Source organism: Sciurus carolinensis, chromosome 7, assembly GCF_902686445.1.
Source record: "Sciurus carolinensis chromosome 7, mSciCar1.2, whole genome shotgun sequence".
Lineage (NCBI taxonomy): Eukaryota > Metazoa > Chordata > Mammalia > Rodentia > Sciuridae > Sciurus > Sciurus carolinensis.
The window spans coordinates 54,810,562-54,827,957 of NC_062219.1; the positions used below are offsets into that span (position 1 = coordinate 54,810,562).

Here is a 17,396-nt window from a genome sequence, read left to right on the forward strand (position 1 = left end):
GGAAATATTCATGAGATTCTACTCATTTCTGATGAATGAAGGACCAGGACTAGAACTTCTGTATATCTTTCAACTCTGACATTCTACAACCCCCAAATCCTTGGGAAAAGGCAGTGAATGGGACAAGACTGAAGGTTAGACTTCCATTAACTCTCCTAATGCCACTGTCTTGACCTGAGGTACTGGTAATGATGGAGATCAGTTCACCCAGGTCAATCTATTCTTTAAAAAACATGCATTTCCAGTAGGAGGCGATCTCCTGTAGGCAGGGTGGGGATTGTCTTTTTTTTTTTTTTTTTTTTAACTGACGGATTCCCCATGCCTAGAACAGTGCCTGGCACGTGGTAAGCATCAGTAAATATTTAGTACATGAATAAATTTCTTTCTTAGCATGTGAGATAAAGCATTCTGCCATTTAACCTACAAGCCCCTAAAGAAAGAGGCTATTTATATCCCACTATGTATAAGATGGCAGAAAAAACAGAGAATACAGGGACTCCCTTGGACTCTAAAGAATGAACAGAATCTATCCACAATCAACCAGGCATTTGAATAGAGTGAGACAAATAGGGTTAGAAATATGTTACAATACTCTTTTGAAGACATGTAACCTCTCCATGATCAGAGAACATGTCTGCAAAGCAAGTTCCTGAAGAAGGCAGTGCTGGAAGTAGTCTACAGTATTTCAATTTGGAATAAAAATTCTTTCATCTCCTAAATGTGCCCTCATGGGTACAAAAGACAAAATGTGCAAGTTAATAATTTAAAAGTTCATGAATTCTAAATTCCTTGAGTCTGAGAACCAAACATAATACCTTGCTCCTAAATATTCTAAGATCCCAAGGGTTTGGTTTTCTAAAAAACTAACACAGATGCCTGCTGGCTGAACCAGTATTGTCTTCTTCAACTTCCTCAATGCCTATCTTTAGGGGACCCTCATCTACTACAGCAGGGAACAGAAATGAGAATCACACCCATCAGTGGCTAGCTGGCCAGCTCACCAGACGGGCAAATTAGCATACACTAACGGTGGTCAAAATGCACAGTTTAACCATTTTAAATGTGCAGACAGATCACTAAAGTGGGACAGACTGGTAAAAGGACTAGGAAAAGTTTGTTGGCTCCCTGGCTTTCTGAACCTTCTTGTTCACAGTGCTGCTTCCTGGGAAGGAGAAGAAAGTTTTCCATGGGATTTCCTGTAGACAAGCCTTAATCTCAGCGTGGCAGAACTGAGCAAATGTATCAAGTTCAAGAAGACTTTTTTCCTTTTCTCCTTTTGATTTTTGTTCTACAAGTGGCATTGCCACTGTGTGTCAAGCACGCAAAGAGTTTAGGGTGAGGGGCAGAATATCACAATTGCAGAGGCCTGATTACTATGCAAAAAACACCGCCCTCCCAGGCAGCCCTGCCAATGAACTGCCCTTGGGAAGAGGAGCCAGGGTACAGTGCGTGGTGCTGAACAAAAGGGCTGAAGTACTGTGGCGTTAATTTCAAAAAAAGAATTCCTCATCTCCAGAGCTGCTGGATTTCTAGGCAGGAGCAGCAATTAGTCACGAACAAGAATGTTATTGACAATCAAGGAAGAGACTCTGATAAGTCTCTACTGTACCGCTAACACCAGACTTCAAACCCTGGTTGCCAAATTAATTCTTCTCTCACCCCCACCTCTTTTAAATTTATAATTGTTCTGTTTTGCACCAAAATTTCTTTGTGCACAAACTATTTTACTTTTAATTCTTATATTGAAACCTCCCCCCCAAAAAATTTTACCAATGACAAGTTGTAAAGCAATTAATTAAAAAGTATCACATGTTGATATTATATATCTATCCCCCACTCCGGTCTTTCTTTAGAGTGATTTGAAAGCATCACCTCTCATAACATAATTGGGTCTTGTGACTTCTCCCATCAACCTACTTTTCTCCTAATTTGCAGTCCCACATGCTACTTTGCATCATGCTAGAGTTCCCTGCTCACCCCCTTTGGGACTGTTCAGTCACCCTGACTTGGTCCTGTATTTTTATCTAAGCAGGTAATCAAAACAGGACATATTCCAATGTTTCCTGCGCTAAAACAAAGCAAAAACAAACAAATCTTCTCCTCTAGAATAATTCCAAAATCATCCCTGAACCATCTATGAAATAGAAAAAAATCTGACTCTAATCCCACTTTGTTAGAAGTAACATCTTAAGTAGGCTTTTCATTAATCTAAGCCTCTGTTTAAGAAAGGGTGACTTTCAAAGTATGGATTGGAAATTCTGTACGTAAAAAAAAGTGTGACTACAAATTTCACTTATCTCAATTAAAAAGTTTATTTTGGCATAAACAACAATTTAAGCTTAAAAATAAAAGTTGGGACAGTCAAGAGGCCATGCATTGTGAAGGAAGAGTGTAAAGAAAATCTGCAAAACAGAAGCATTTGACATTAAACCCCTTTTTCTCTCTTCTTAATGGGACATTATGACCCACATAGTGAGCCAGATCTCAAAATGAGGAAGAAGGCTTAAAAATCACCACAATCACCACATACTCATGACATTCAGATGTGGTAATCTTAGCATCTTTTCAGGGATAAACTAGATCTTAAAAAAAAAAAAGAGTCAGGTTGTCAAATCAAACAAACAGAAAAGCAATAAAGCAACAACATAAAAACTAAACTTGGAAAATTTGTGGGGGCCTAAAACATCCAGATTAGCCATTTTCTTTGGCTAAATTCAACTTCAGTTCTAGCACAGTTTCTAAAACTATAACATTTATTTGTTGTCCAAACACAATAATGAACAATGAAATCGGCTGTGATTATTCCTTGTTCACAAATAGGTCAATGTCAAATGTAATTACAGCTGTCCCTCAGTATCTGGGGGAATTTGTTCCAGGATCCCCAACTCCCTGGCAGATAACAAAAAGCTGCAGATGCTTGAATCTCGTCTATGAGATAGCATACAACGGACACATAACCTATGTACGCCATCCCCAAAACCATAAGTCATCACTAGATTACTTACGATGTCTAATACAATGTGAATGCTATGTAAATAGTTCCAATGTATTGTTTAGGGAATAATGACAAGGGGAAACGTCTGTACCTGTTCAGTACACAGATACAGAGGGCCAAATGTATTACATACTAGTAAGTCATATGAAGCTTCTACATTTTAATACATTCACTTATTTCAGGTAAGAGTATATTATTGTTATCCAAAGCCTTAAGACCACAAAACATGTCATCTGAAAGTACAATAATTCACAAAACTTTATCTGCCACTGAAGAGGGCAAAAGAACCCAATGAATTCCACCTCATTTATTTGCCAAGAAATGTACTAACATTTGATATTATCTTCTAATTTATCTTTATTACTAAAACATTCACCATAATTCTAGATTTTCATGAGCAAATCCTTCCTAAAATATCTATGTAATAAATCTTGATTATTTAAAGTTTTTTTTCTTTTTTCTTTTATACTTCCCATCTGACCTCAATAAACTAATTCTGCACAACACTGACTGGTCTCCTACCAACCAGTCAGGTCAGAATCAAACGTGGCCAACAGATTCAAAGCAGGATGAGGGTCTGACACTGTTGCTGTTTGAATCTGATCATTTTCAGCACCACATTCTTTCAGCGTAGCTTCAGGTCTAGTCCTTGAACCCCTAGCTAGTTCCATAATCACTGCAAAACTACTTCTTAAAGTGAGAAAAAAAAAAAAAAAGAGGCTATAATGTACCATGCAGATAAAATTTTTGTTTCAAAAATAGAACTAAACTGAGTCTCAATAAAACTGACAAATTCCAGGGCCTGTCAACTGCTCTGAAGGAAAGGATGGTCCATACACACTGGGAAAGGCTGCAAGGGCCAGGCTCACAAAATACCTATTTAAAATTCCAGTATGGTCACCCCTCTCCCTGGTTAGCATGCTCGCTCCCAGCAACCCCTTTATACCTGAAATCAGGCTCTGGAAATCAGGTTATATACACCTGGGACAAAAATGACCATCTTGATGTTTAACTATGGTACTCTTTCTTAGGCTAAAACATGTGTTTATATTCTAGATACTAAACGTTCAGGGGATCAATGCTGTAAGAATCAGGATAAAATATAGAGAAATTGGCTGCAATGCTGCAATGGTTCTGTTGGAAACCCAGGGAAGATTCTCTGGGTTGTACAGGTACTAATAATGGACACCCAGAAGGATGTTCAATCCCCAAAGCAGCAGCCAATGATATGTATCTGTAGAGAATTGTCACATAAAAAATGAAATAAAATCCAGGGAGCTAATCAGATACAGAGAATGAGGATACAGAACAATGTACAAGAAAAGAACCAAAAGATTGGTGGTTTTTGATGCTCAATGAAATGTGGGAATTCAGAAGTACCTTTGTTTGTACTTGGATCTGACCCATTAATGTTTCTCATTGTTGATTTAGCATACTTATGATTACATGTATGTATATATGACTTCATTTTATTTCATTTTTCCAAACCAAATTGTATTTAGGTATCTATTAATGCTTTGTATAAAGAATTTTTTGTTTAATTATGTGGCTTTTAATTTTATTATTGTATTATATTATGTAATTTGACACAAAAATGAAGGTTAGAATTGCTTCCCCAAACCACTTTTAATCAAAGCCTTGTTTAAAATGCAGGTTTTACCCTGTAAAAGTCTGATAAAATAAGTTCAGTGAGAGGGCAAGGGGGACTGGGATCATGATAAACTGTGAAAAGGATCTGGGGTGTTTTTTAATTTTTTTTGTCATCCCTGAGAAAGTGAACAGTTTGCATGGGGGATATGGGGAATGCTTCACTTTATTTGCTCATTTCATTACAATCATAAATCTAATCTTCAGCTACAAACTTGCATATGGTACTTAGTGGTTGGCTAAACAAAAGGGTTTCTTATAAACTCTGAAGGCAGAAATGCCAGATTCTGCTGGTTTCCTTTATTGATTTATTTGTAATAATGGAGTCTTTATTAGAGGTCACTAATTTTGTCACCAAAGATGTTAGCACAACCTTTCCTGAAAATCATCCACCTTTCTATTAGAGTGATAAAAGAAAAATCAGTTTTTACCTGATTTTTCATAAATACCTGATTATCATAAATACGGTACCAGAGGGAAAAAAAAACAAAGCAAAAAACTACAGATCTTGAAACAGAGAGAAAAGAATGAGTCCTACACTGGATGGAAAGTCTATTTGCTCTAGTCCACCAGACAGCAATTTTCAAACTAGATTTGATTTACCTCTGAAAACACAAATACATTTTCAAGGTCTTGGTAGTTACAGATCATCGGTCTATCTTATTCTTTAAAGTCACTGCCCCTTCACAGAGGGGAACTCTAAAACACAGCAGCAAGGCAAGGGGGAAGCGCCTTACCACTCTGTTCCGACCTACTGGGCTCTAAGGGCTTCAAACCGGCTCCCGCACACATGCACCCCACCTCTATACTGTATGTACTAATTAGCCTTCCTAAATAGTAGCTCACCTCTCAAAGCATCTTCCTTTCACTTTTTGTGTGCTGGGGACTGAACTTAGGGCTCCATGCAGGGCACGCATGGACTTCTACCATGGCCCTACATCCTAGGACCTCCTTTTCTTCTTTCAAATGCTATCAGTTCTGACAGTATGCTTTTATCTAATTCTGGGTAAATAGGAGGGACAGATAAAGGACAACATAAAAGAGCAGGCATGCTTAGGGCAATTTCTTACAAATGTTCATATCCATTCTTCCTATCCAAATCCAAATTAAGCATTTAACCTCTATGATAAAACAACACATACCGACAGATTATCAATTTCGGTGGCATTCTTCAAAGTAAGGGACTACTTTAGGAAGGAAAAATAATTAATGGTAAGTTTAAACAAAACTTACAAAAGTACTGCAGAGGCCCAAACTTCATGCAAAAACAAGATTTGGGTGGTATTTTTTATTGTGAAAGATTTTCTTAGGCAAAGCAGAACTGGAAAACTAAAAGCCAAGCTTTAGGGATATGCTGCTAGAGGGATATGGTAGACATTTGCAAAGATTTTTAAAGTAATAATGCTCTGTGTTGATATCAGAAGATATCAGAAATAGGCATTTTTGTACTGTGCTGTTAGAGAGTTTTAAAGGTTTTTAGAAGGAAAAAGGAGAAATTATAAAAAGAAAGCCTTTAAAATTTTCATACTCTGAAGCATCAATTCCAATTCTAGGGAAAAAAAAAAAAAAAAGACCTATTTGCATTCAAATTTACCTGTAAGAATTTCATCAGTGGTATTTCTAACAAGCAGGAAAACTAGGATGTAAGAAAACCCTTGACAATCCATCTAGACGTAATCAGCTAAATTAATACTTATTTCATAAAATGAAAAACAATGCCCCACAAAGAAACGTTATGCCTTTATTAAAATCATATAACTTGGCATTTATCTGAAAGAAATGAAACATGTTTACGCAAAATCCTGTGCACTAACGTCCGTAACAACTTTATTCAAAATAGTCAAAAACTTCAGAACCTCAAATATCCATAAACTGATGAATGGTTAAAAAAAATGTGATATATACAGAAGCTGGAATGCTATTCAGCAATATACAGAAACAAATATTGAGATGTGTAACAAGTTCAATAAATCTTCAGGGAATTAGGCTTAAGGGAAAAACGACAAAACAATAACCCCATCCCCACCCTGATAAAAAGCCAATCCTAAAAGGTCACATATTATATGATTCCACCTATATAATATTCTTGAAACGACAAAATTATAGAAATGGAGAACAGATCAACAGTTGCCAGGGGTCAGGTGGAGGAGCAGTATAGAAATGGGTATGGCTATAAAAGGCCAACAGGGATTGGGCGGACCCCTGTACTGACAGAAATGCTGTGTCTTGCCTGCAGCAATGCCAGGGTCTTGGCTGGATGCACTAGTTAGCAAGACATTACAGGGTAAGAGTCCACAGGATTTCTCTGTATTATTTCCTACAATTACATGTGAATCTACGAATTATGTAGAAATATGACATTTAATGTTACAAATAAATGTATTGATGATTATTTGATGGCATAGAAAAGTATGCATAATCCCTTTTACAAAAATTAGCCAAGACATCCAATCCCAAAGCCCCCAAGGCTGAAGAAAAAAATCCAGGTTTTAGAACCACATGGATAGTGAGGGTGGGGGAGATATGAAACTGGATTATGTTCTTATGTATGTACAAATATGCCACAATGAAAGCCACCATTCTGTATAATTAATATGCACAAAAAAAAAAAAAAAAAAAAAGAAACACACACATATAATCCTAGTCAACAAAACAACCAGGAAATGAGCATGGAGAAATGTTAACAATAATCAAGTACAGAACTGTAGGTGATTTTTACTTTCTCCATTTTGCAATCCATGGTTTCTACATTTTCTATGAATACATACACTTTGAGAAGAGGAAATAACAGTTTTAAAGCTTTTATCTACAGAACACCAATGCGCTTGTGCAGTCAGCCCTCTCAAGTAACACATTTAGGTTTTGCCAGTGGTCTTTTAAAATGAGTAACTTACCCCTCAGAAATTTTGAGAAGCAAAGATTACCTAGGGGTTAGAGGTGTTCAGCAGTAACTCAATCTTGCTCAAACAGAGAACTGACATAGATTTATGATCTTAGAGAACCAGTCACCCAGTATTTTCTTGCTGAAATGTAGCTATACTCTAGGAGGAAACTTGAGATGGAATAATCCACACCCAGAGTCAAGAGCAAATGGGCTGGAAGAAGTGGCTGGAATTTATCTGAAATAGAATAGCCCATAACAGAAATCACTGTGTGTGGTGATTTGGGGTGGGCTGGCTTCTCAAAAACTTATTCTAAAGCATTTATAAGTTTTAATGGACTAAGATTTTTCTTTTTTTCTTTTTTTTTTTTTGCGGTACTGGGGATCGAACTTAGGACCTTGTGCTATCGAGGGAAGCACTCTACCAGCTGAGCTATCTCCCCAGCCCTGGACTAAGATTTTTTAAAGGAAGGTAGGAGAAGGATTTTAGATGAACTAGATCCACTGAAATGCAGTCAAAAGTTGACACACTGAACCTGGGCAAGTCTTCTGAGGCTGGCTATGAGGGGAAAGGCCAGGAAGACACATCTTGGTGGAAACAAAACACTCTCATCAAGTCCCAGGCCAAGACAGTACTGTTGAAAGGTCACTATGAGAAGCATTATGAAAAGCCACTATCTTAAACTATTTGTGCTCCTTCCTAAATAAAACACTGGACATCATTCAAACAAGAAAAAAAAAAAAACTGTATTCAAAACACCAATCCATAAGCTATAATTGTGATAAGTACATCTCTATACACATATCATATTCTAGATATAGCTGAAAGCATGCAGATGCATAGAAGCTATGTATTTCTTGGTCCAGAATATGCAACAAAGGTAGTACCTAACAAGATCACTCTTTTTTCTTTTAATAAAATTACTTTTTTTGGTTTTTTTGGTTTTTAATAAAATTACTTTTTTTGGGTTTTTTGGTTTTTAAAAAAAGTTTTTTTAGTTGTAGATGGATACAATACCTTTATTTTATTTACTTTTTTTTTTAATGTGGTGCTCAGGATCAAACCCAGTGCCTCATAGGTGCTAAGCAAGCACTCTACCGCTGAGTTACAAGCTCAGCCCTAAAATTACCTACCTTAAAGAAGGTAATAATAAAATTATTGAATAATTTTCTTTAAATAAAATTACCTATCTTATCAATTTTAAAGGTTATACTTTTAAACACTAGTCCCAAATTTTTTCCATTCAGAGGGTTATTAATAATAACAAGGAAAAAGGAAAATGGAAGATAGGGAATAAAAATCAATGTGTGGGCTGGGGTTGTGGCTCAGTGGTAGAGCGTTTGCTTAGCATGTGTGAGGCACTGAGTTCAACTCTCAGCACTGCATGTAACTAAATGAATAAAATAAAGGTTCATCAACAACTACAATAAAATATATTTAAAAAAATAATAAATGTGCTCTCAAGCCAGGTGTCTGGTGCATGCCTATAATCCCAGTGACTCAGGGGACTGAGGCAGGAGAATCACAAGTTCAACACCAGCCTCAGCAACTTAGTGAAACCCTGTCCCAAAAAATAAAAAGCGCTGCTGATGTAGTTCAGAGGTAGAGGGCCTCTGGGTTCAAACCCTAGTACCAAGCAAAACCAAACAAAACAAAAATGTGCTCTTATAAAGTTTGACTGATGTAGGAATAAACAAACAGCTCTCATCCATTTTCTAGGGAACCCTGTTTACTTCTCAAGTTTCTTCTGTAATAACTGTTAGTAACCTTCTTATTAATTATATATAGAAAGAAAAGGGGGAGAGGAAGGACATGCACAGATGAGAATCAGAGATTTTCTTGCTGTCCATCAGGAGAAATTGTGAGCAAAGCGGGAGGAAGGGTGTGTGTGGAGGGAGAGAGCCCAGCCCTAGACTGCAGTTATCAAGAAGAGATTATCAACCATCTGCATCTTGCTATATAAATCTGGTTGGGCATTCCTGGAAGCCGTTTGTCTGCTTAACCAATTCCATGAATGGGAGCCTTCCCAGAACATATTTAGAGTTCTTTCCCTAAATCTCTGTTTCCATGATGAGTTTCCAGTAAGTCAATCACCATAAAATGTGGAACACTCCCCCACGCCCCAAATCTGTACAGACCCAAACATTTTGGAATTAGGCTTCTGACTCATGTTATCCTTAACTTTGTTCAAGACAAAGCTCCAGATACCACCCCCCACCATTTCCCAGCAGGCCAAGCACAGACAGCTGGTTCAGAGCAAGGGGCCAGTGTGTCCCTGTTGCTCTTTTTTGTTCATTCTGCATGTGGTGGCTTCAGCTCAGTTTATCACTCAGCAACTGCTTGGTAATCCCCTGTCATTCCCCACACTACAAATGTCCGTATCAGCAGAGCTGGGCAGCAACAAGTCAGCAGAATTCAGCCAAGCCACTGCTCCTCTGGGGTTGAGGGGACTCAAGTAAAGACAGTCATGACTGGATGACACACATCTTAGGGCAAATGGCCTGGAAGAAAGAAGCACAGAGATTTTCCCCTCCCCAAACTGGGAAGATGGATGGGGAGGGTCAGGAGGAAGAAGGCAGGACTGAAGGCAGGGAACTGGACTCTAAAAGGGAAGCACACGCCCCACACCAAATAACTGGGAAACTTCAGCTCTACGAAAGGAATTATGGGTTCATTTTTTAATAAGTTTTTTCTTGCTTTAGTTTGTTAATAATTTCTACTTTAGGAGGTATGGGCATAGGAGAAGTTATTTTGTTTCAGTTTCAGTCAAAGAAGAATTACTAATTTTAAAAAACCAAAGCATGAATTCTAATTTTAGCAGCTCCTAGGAGGTGGCGTGTGATGGACCCTGTGAAACACCTCAAGAGCCAGGCAGACCTAGTACTTATTAAAAATCAGAGGGAATATGAGGTTTGTTCCTGAAATAGCTCTCGGGCTACCTCACATGCTGTGGCTGGACTAATATAGGTCTACAGGGTAAGCCACCAAAGTCTGTAGACTATCTGTGTTTAAAAAAAAAAAAAAAAAAAATCTTGAAACATGATAACCTGGGTACCAAACCAAAAGAACACTGGGCTTCAGGGACTGGGGGCGAACAGTCTTGTGATGCTAAGCTAAAACTTACGTCACAGAACCTATAATTTCACACAGCTATCATCCAGAATGAGTATGAATACCACGTGGCAGAATGGAGATACTTTGATACAATTAAAAACAGCACAATCATTTTGTTTAACAAGAAAGCAATTTCTCGGAAACGAACATACTCACAACCAAAAAGTGCCTTCCAAGTTCAGGATGGCAAGCGATTTCTTTGTGCTTATTCCCATTACCTGTTCTCAGTTTGATATGCTTCTGGATTTAACGGGGACTGAGAAGTTGACGTTGTTTCTATGTCTCCGCTGACCACTCTTAGGTCTGGTTCTCTTTCTCCTCCAGATGTGGTAAGAACTTATACAAACCTTAAACCCACATGTCTCTAATACAATTCAGCCATGCCACTCACACCCTAGCACCTCCCCTTGGAGACCAATGAAGACACAACTGCAGGCCTCCCTAGGTCTCATGTGGCTATCTCCAGAGTGACATCTCTCTAGTCCTTTGGGATTTTCTCTGCTTACTGTGGTTCAGGATATTGTTCACCCTTCAAGTTCTAAAAATGATGGAAAGGACTCTATCTAGTCCAGCATTTCATTTCGCAAAGTGTTTTCTGCTAATAACTGTGTCTGGTCAAAAAGCACCCCTGGAGCCTAGAACTGGCTGGGGTATGCTGGGTTAAACCACGTGGAATAGGTTTCTGTGCTGCAGGATTTGTCAGTGGCTTCCAACTCCTGGCACACATCTAAGGCACCTAAAGGGTGAGCAGGTACTGAAGTATTTTCCAAACTCACTTAAACACAGATCTCTTTTTAAACAAAATATGTGATTAAGCTAGTGTTCGATTCTCCCAAATTTCCCATAACCTCACCAATGGATAAGTGCACATTTGCCTTCTTACTTCTAAATGTCTTTTCTTGGCACCCCCTCTCTGATTTCCAAGTCCTGCTTAAACCCTCTCATTCCCTTTCCCAACAAGCCTTTTCCTTCCCTGCTTATAAAGTATACTTGAAGAGTGGTTCGTTCATCAACTCCTAACTTTCCTAATATCTAGATGTTACATCCAAGTCTACCTTCCTACTTTTACTTCAAACATTAATTTTTTAAAAAGAATTTAGGGTACTAAACAGGAGTCTGTGTATGAGACTTAGAGGGTTCATAAGCCCCTGAAATCATATGTAAGTCACACCAAAATGTCCTATATGATCATTTTCTGGGGGATAGCCAGGACAACTTTCTCAAAATCACTTAAAAAAAAAAAAAAAAAAAGGCATTTTTTTATTTTTAAATGTTCTTAACATTGAAGGATAAGACAATGGAAAGGAACGACGTACAAAATAAAGCATTTGATTTTTATGGTAAAATAATACATACTGACATTATAAATCTGGAAGGCATTCTTCAAAGTAATAGACCATCTTAGGAACAAAAAAGAAGGGTGGTAAGGTTAAACAAAAAGACAGGAGGTGGGAAGCCAGGTCCAGTCAGTCCGACAGAACAAAAGCAAACAGAACTGCCTCCATTAAAATATTTATCTTACACAAATAAAGTATCCTATACTTGATGCAAAACCAATTTACAGCAGAATTATGACACTTGTCACTCATAAGATAAAATGGCAGCCTGATATTTACCACTAGCAGACCCCTCACACCCATGGCAAATACAGAGACTGCTGATTTCATGTTGTGCTCAAAATCTCCGAGACAACAATTCTTTAACACAGAAGAACAGGTTTCGCCCTAAAGTCTTGACAATGGGAGGCATAACAAGGCAGTCTCTAGTTCCTGCTTTCTTTGATCCTTCCTTTCCTAGAGTTAAGTACTCTACCTTTAGTTTTTGTATTAATAACTTGCCTCCCATCCAGAAACACTGTGAGAGAAGAAAATCATCTAATACTAGGTCACAAAATTAAACATTTATTTAAATTGCCTCAGTGAAAGGGCCAAAGAGTTCTTGGCACCTAGTTTATTTTTTTTTTGTAAAAAAAATTACATTGTATTTCATATAAAACAATAAGTATGTTTGGGAAATGAATTCAATATAATAACCACCAAAGGTTTTCTATATCTTTAGTTAAACTTAAGGTGAAGAGTAGAGTTGACAATTATAATGGAAAGTATTTTTCCATTCTCCTTCCTTCTTTAGAAATACCTCTGATATTCCTGAAAACTCAATTTACATTGAACATCACTACCTAAAAATTATTATGTCCACACCTGTAATAAACTCAACAGAAACAAGGCAGAGGCTTTGTCTTCACCAACCGTGGCTTGACCAAAGTTTGCAAAATCAAGCTGCTAGGAGGAAGGGAGAGTGGGAAGGGTGGAAGTCACGCCTTGTGGGGGGCAGGGGTGGCCCTCCTTGAGTACAACATTAAAATACCAGAAGGATAAACTGAACTTTTAGTTCTTGCTAATATTTGGAAAAATCACTAAGTAAATACCTTGGATTACAAATGTCTGTTCCAAAATCACACATTTTCCCGGACCCATTTATAGACCACCACACACATGCATTAGAAAGGTCTTATAAGGACATAAAGAAAGGGAGAGCTGTCCTACAAAAATTTGCTCAGGTGTAGCCCATCCTTATCTTACAGCATAGGGGCTGGCAGGAGTCCTGTTTGGAAAGAGCTGGAGCCCAGCCAGATTCAACAAAGCCCGAGAGCGCGTGCCAGTGCCTGGCTGTTCTGCCCTGGTGCTTCATTGAGGCACTACTGCAGGTCCACAAGCCCACAGAGCTCCAGGGGACATGGAGGACCAGGGCCACCACAGTGTGGCACACCTCTGTTTTTAGGGTTTAGAAAGCAGTTAGAAACAACACAGGCTGAGCCCAAAAGGTGAAGCTGGAAGAAGGCAATGGCAAGGAGGGGTGGCCCAGGTGGGAGGGAAGAAGAAAGGACTGCCAGCCCCTCCCCTTAAGGAGGCCCAGGCCCGGGAACCCGGATGTGGCCATTTCATACCATCATTCTATTAAGCTGAGAGGAATGAAGGAACATTGGATGGTGTAGAGGAAAATGGGGCGGGAGGGGGTGGCGGACGCAAAGCTAATAGAACGAAACAGACAGTATTACCCTTTGTAAATGTATGATTACATGAATGGTGTTAATCTACATTGTGTACAACCATAGAAATGAAAAGTTGTATCCATTTGTGTACAATGAATTAAAATGCAGTCTGTAAAAATTAAAAAAAAAAAATTAATAAAAAAAAATAGAAGCTGACACTCCAGTAAGTTGCCAGCTTTGTTTTCTTCACTTGGCTTTGAAACCTTGACAGCAAACAGGCTTCCTATATTTACAACTCTCCTGGGAGGTGGAAGGTAGAAAAGAGGGGCTCTCCCTTTTTCTTCTTTGAAGTTTCTCAGACTTCACCAGCTTTCGTCTTCTTATAAACAAACATATAATTTAAAGTGAAAATCTCAAGCTGCCCTTTGACCACCACTTCAAGCTAATATTTTTTTAACTAATTTTTAGGGGAGGGAAAAAGAGGGGAAAGCAACTTTCTGCCATCTCTCCCTCACTGACTTTTAAGTCTAAGTGAACACAAAACACAAGCCAAAAGATGCCCAAAAGATATACACAACAGGGGGAAAAAATATTTGCTTTTCCATCCCATGCCAATTATTTAATTTTCCTTAAGCCCAGTTAACCTCCGGACACAGCCTCTTCTCACCCTTTCAAGCTCATCTATTTAAAAAACAGACCTAAAATATCTGCACACCCTATTTCACAATCAACATCTTTTGATAAACTGGGAAATAAAAGAACATCTTGTTACTATAATGTGTAATCCTCCCTTCTAAGAAAAACCCTTGCACCAAGTTCAGCCAACGTGGTCCATTAAGGACAAAATAGTTTTTTCTTAGAGGCCAATGTCGACTGGGCACAGAGGACTTGAACTTTCAAACGGAACACTCAACAAGACTACTCCCAATATCTAGATGTTCACACTGCCCACTAAATTATACATCCCTCAGCGTGCATCCATTTCTCTGTGGACACGCTAGAAAAATAACCCTCTCTAAATTCTAATGGTATTGAGATTAAAGACTGAAGAGTAAAGAAGGCACCGAGAATCCTCCTCTCCGTCCCCCGATCCTCTCAATTACTACCCACTCCAACCACATGCAGCACCCTCCTGGCAAAGGCTTTTCAGAGACTCTGAAACCACAACAGATGTGCAACCCAGGCCCAGCTGTGGCACACCAGTGCCAGAAACGAAAGTCATGACACTTTCTTTCAGATTAAACACAGTCCCTTGGACAGGTGTGAGGCACAGCCCCTCCCTACACAAAACACACACGCACACTTCCACCCATTCCCCAAGACGGCCAGTGTCTACAGAAGCCCCTACTTAAAAAACCACGTGGTGAACTGAAGGCACGTGCTGGCTTACTACTGATGACTGCAAGCTTCTGAAAGCAAAGAGCTTCTACTGTTCGAATCACACAATGAGGAGAAAGGCAGACGAGACGGGAGGACTCTCAAGTGATGGTGAATGAAGGAGAAACTGAGGAAATGTGACCACAAAGGGTCTCGTTGACACTGCTGCAAGAACTGGCCTAGGCCAGGCGCGGTGACGCACAGCTGTAATTCCAGTGCCTGGGGAGGTTGAGGCAGGAGGATCGCGAGTTCAAAGCCAGCCTCAGCAACTTAGCAAGGCCCTGCGCAAGTCAGCGAGACTGTCTCTAAATAAAATATAAAAAGAGTCAGGGATGTGGCTCAGAGTTTAAGCACCCCTGGGTTCAATCCCTGTACCAAAAAAAAGAAAAAAAAAAAAAAAACTGGCCTAAATGTACTCTTTGTTCTTACATTGCACAAAGAAATTCCAACCATAGCCATTTCTAAAACTCTGTATAAATCAACTTTATGAGGTATAATTTACATAACCAAAAAATGCACCCGCTTTAAGCATGTAGTTAGGCGAATTTTGGGCAATGTACATACAACCAGTACAACTACCACAATAAACACACACAACATTTTCCTTTCTCCTCAGAGAGTTCCCTGGTGCCTTTTTTGCCATCAGCCTCCTCCTACACCCAGTGCCCTGGCAATCGCTGGTCTGCGACTGGTCACCAGTTTTGCCTTTTCTAGAATTTCACAGAAATGGAATCATACAGTTATGTATTCTTCTACGTCAGGTTTTTTTCTCTGAGCGTGTTTTCGCGATTCATACACGATTCATTCCTTTTTGTTGCTAAGTAGTATTCAGCAATAAAAAGCAATAAAGCGATTTTTCAAACATTGTTTTTAATTTAAAAGAAAAAAAGGCAGGCTTAACTTTGTAAGGAGTCTTTTTTGTCTTTCGAGATAACTGGAACCTGTAAGTAACTGTATAAAGTACAGATCCCAAAACCCAGGCTTCAGAAACACAAAGTTTTGTTTTTTATTCCACTCCCTACATGAAAACTTGTTGAATCAAATGAAAAGAAAAATGATAACCCGCGATTTTTGTTTACTGCCAGCTCAAGATGTTATTTCAAGCTGCTGAAGAACTATGAGGAAACTCCATCTGAGCAAATTTTCATGGGCTGCTTCCTGAATGCCTGACCGAAAAGTGAACTTTAGGATTATAGTTTAATTTGGGTCCTGAGCCTACTGCTTTTTCCTGACTGTTGAGAGTTTGAATTTCATGCTGACTCCTGAGTTACCCTACTACTCACTAGAAGGACATGATAGGATTTCCCTCGAGATGGGGTTGCCCTGGGAAGAACTATTTAGAAAAGAAAATAAACCATGTAAATTCTGTTTAACCTAACTGCCGTATCATGCAAGACTACTAGAGTTTCCAAGGGAACAGATATACAAAGTATATGCCTCATATGGCACTTAGTGTTAGGATGGCTGCCTGTTGACAACAGGCATGGTTATTGTCAATGGAAAGGTACCTCCCCAGCCTGATGTGGGCTACGGGTTCCAAACAGGCGTCGCAGCTACACTGTGGTGGTGACATGAGATAAGCTAATGCTTCCAGCTGCCATGGAATTCTTCCACCCCTATCCTCCACATCCCTAATCAAGTCCCAAGTAAGTCTTTATAATAGCTACAAAAGCTGACTGGCATTTTCTGAAAGGGCCTGGAGTGAGAAGGCTGTGTCCCAACCCTCTGCCTCATACCAGCTTAGCACTCTGAACCCACCAAGTCCTGGGCCTCAGTTTCTTCTTCCGCCAAAGGGGACACTGAGTTAGAATAAGTCCAAAGGTTCTCTCCAGTCTGAAAGCTGCCCCAGGATGTTCATTAAAAAGCCAAAATTCCAGTATTAAAATGAGAAAAGTCACCATTTTTTAAAACTACAGAATTTGTGAGCAAGGCATTCACAATTCTGATAGAAATATCAGTCTTGAAACTAAAGTACTTTTATCTATCCATTTTTGCTTTCCTTTCCTCAAATTTGAGTATCGGCCCTCAAAAGTTTTATTTAACTTAAGCCCTGTTAATGAGTTTCAGTCTTTACATTTAGCTTTATCCATCTACACACCGTTTTGTCTGAAAACTAATGTTTCAGATTTTCTATCATGATGCTGCACAAAACAGGATATCCTTTGATTAATAAATCTCTGATTGCCAGTAGAATAACAGAGGGTGAAAAAGTTCCTTAAAAATAATGCCACCTGCTTTTGCAACAGTTCTTTCTGGCAACATGCTTTTGTTTTTATCTATTCACAACTTTGAAAAGGATCACTTTCAGCTTGACTAACATTCAGTGTGAAATACTTTCACATACTTGCTCGGAAAAACTCCATCTTAAAATGGAGAGGAGACAACAGTG

At 38.9% G+C, this 17,396-nt stretch overlaps 1 protein-coding gene and 1 pseudogene across 2 annotated transcripts in view; one reads left to right on the forward strand and one right to left on the reverse strand.

Annotated features, from left to right (window-relative positions):
• Positions 1 to 17,396, reverse strand: part of Foxo3 (forkhead box O3) — a 118,172-nt gene that overhangs the window by 74,158 nt on the left and 26,618 nt on the right. The window lies entirely within an intron of this gene.
• LOC124989731 (DNA-directed RNA polymerases I, II, and III subunit RPABC4-like) lies at positions 4,177 to 4,354 on the forward strand (annotated as a pseudogene).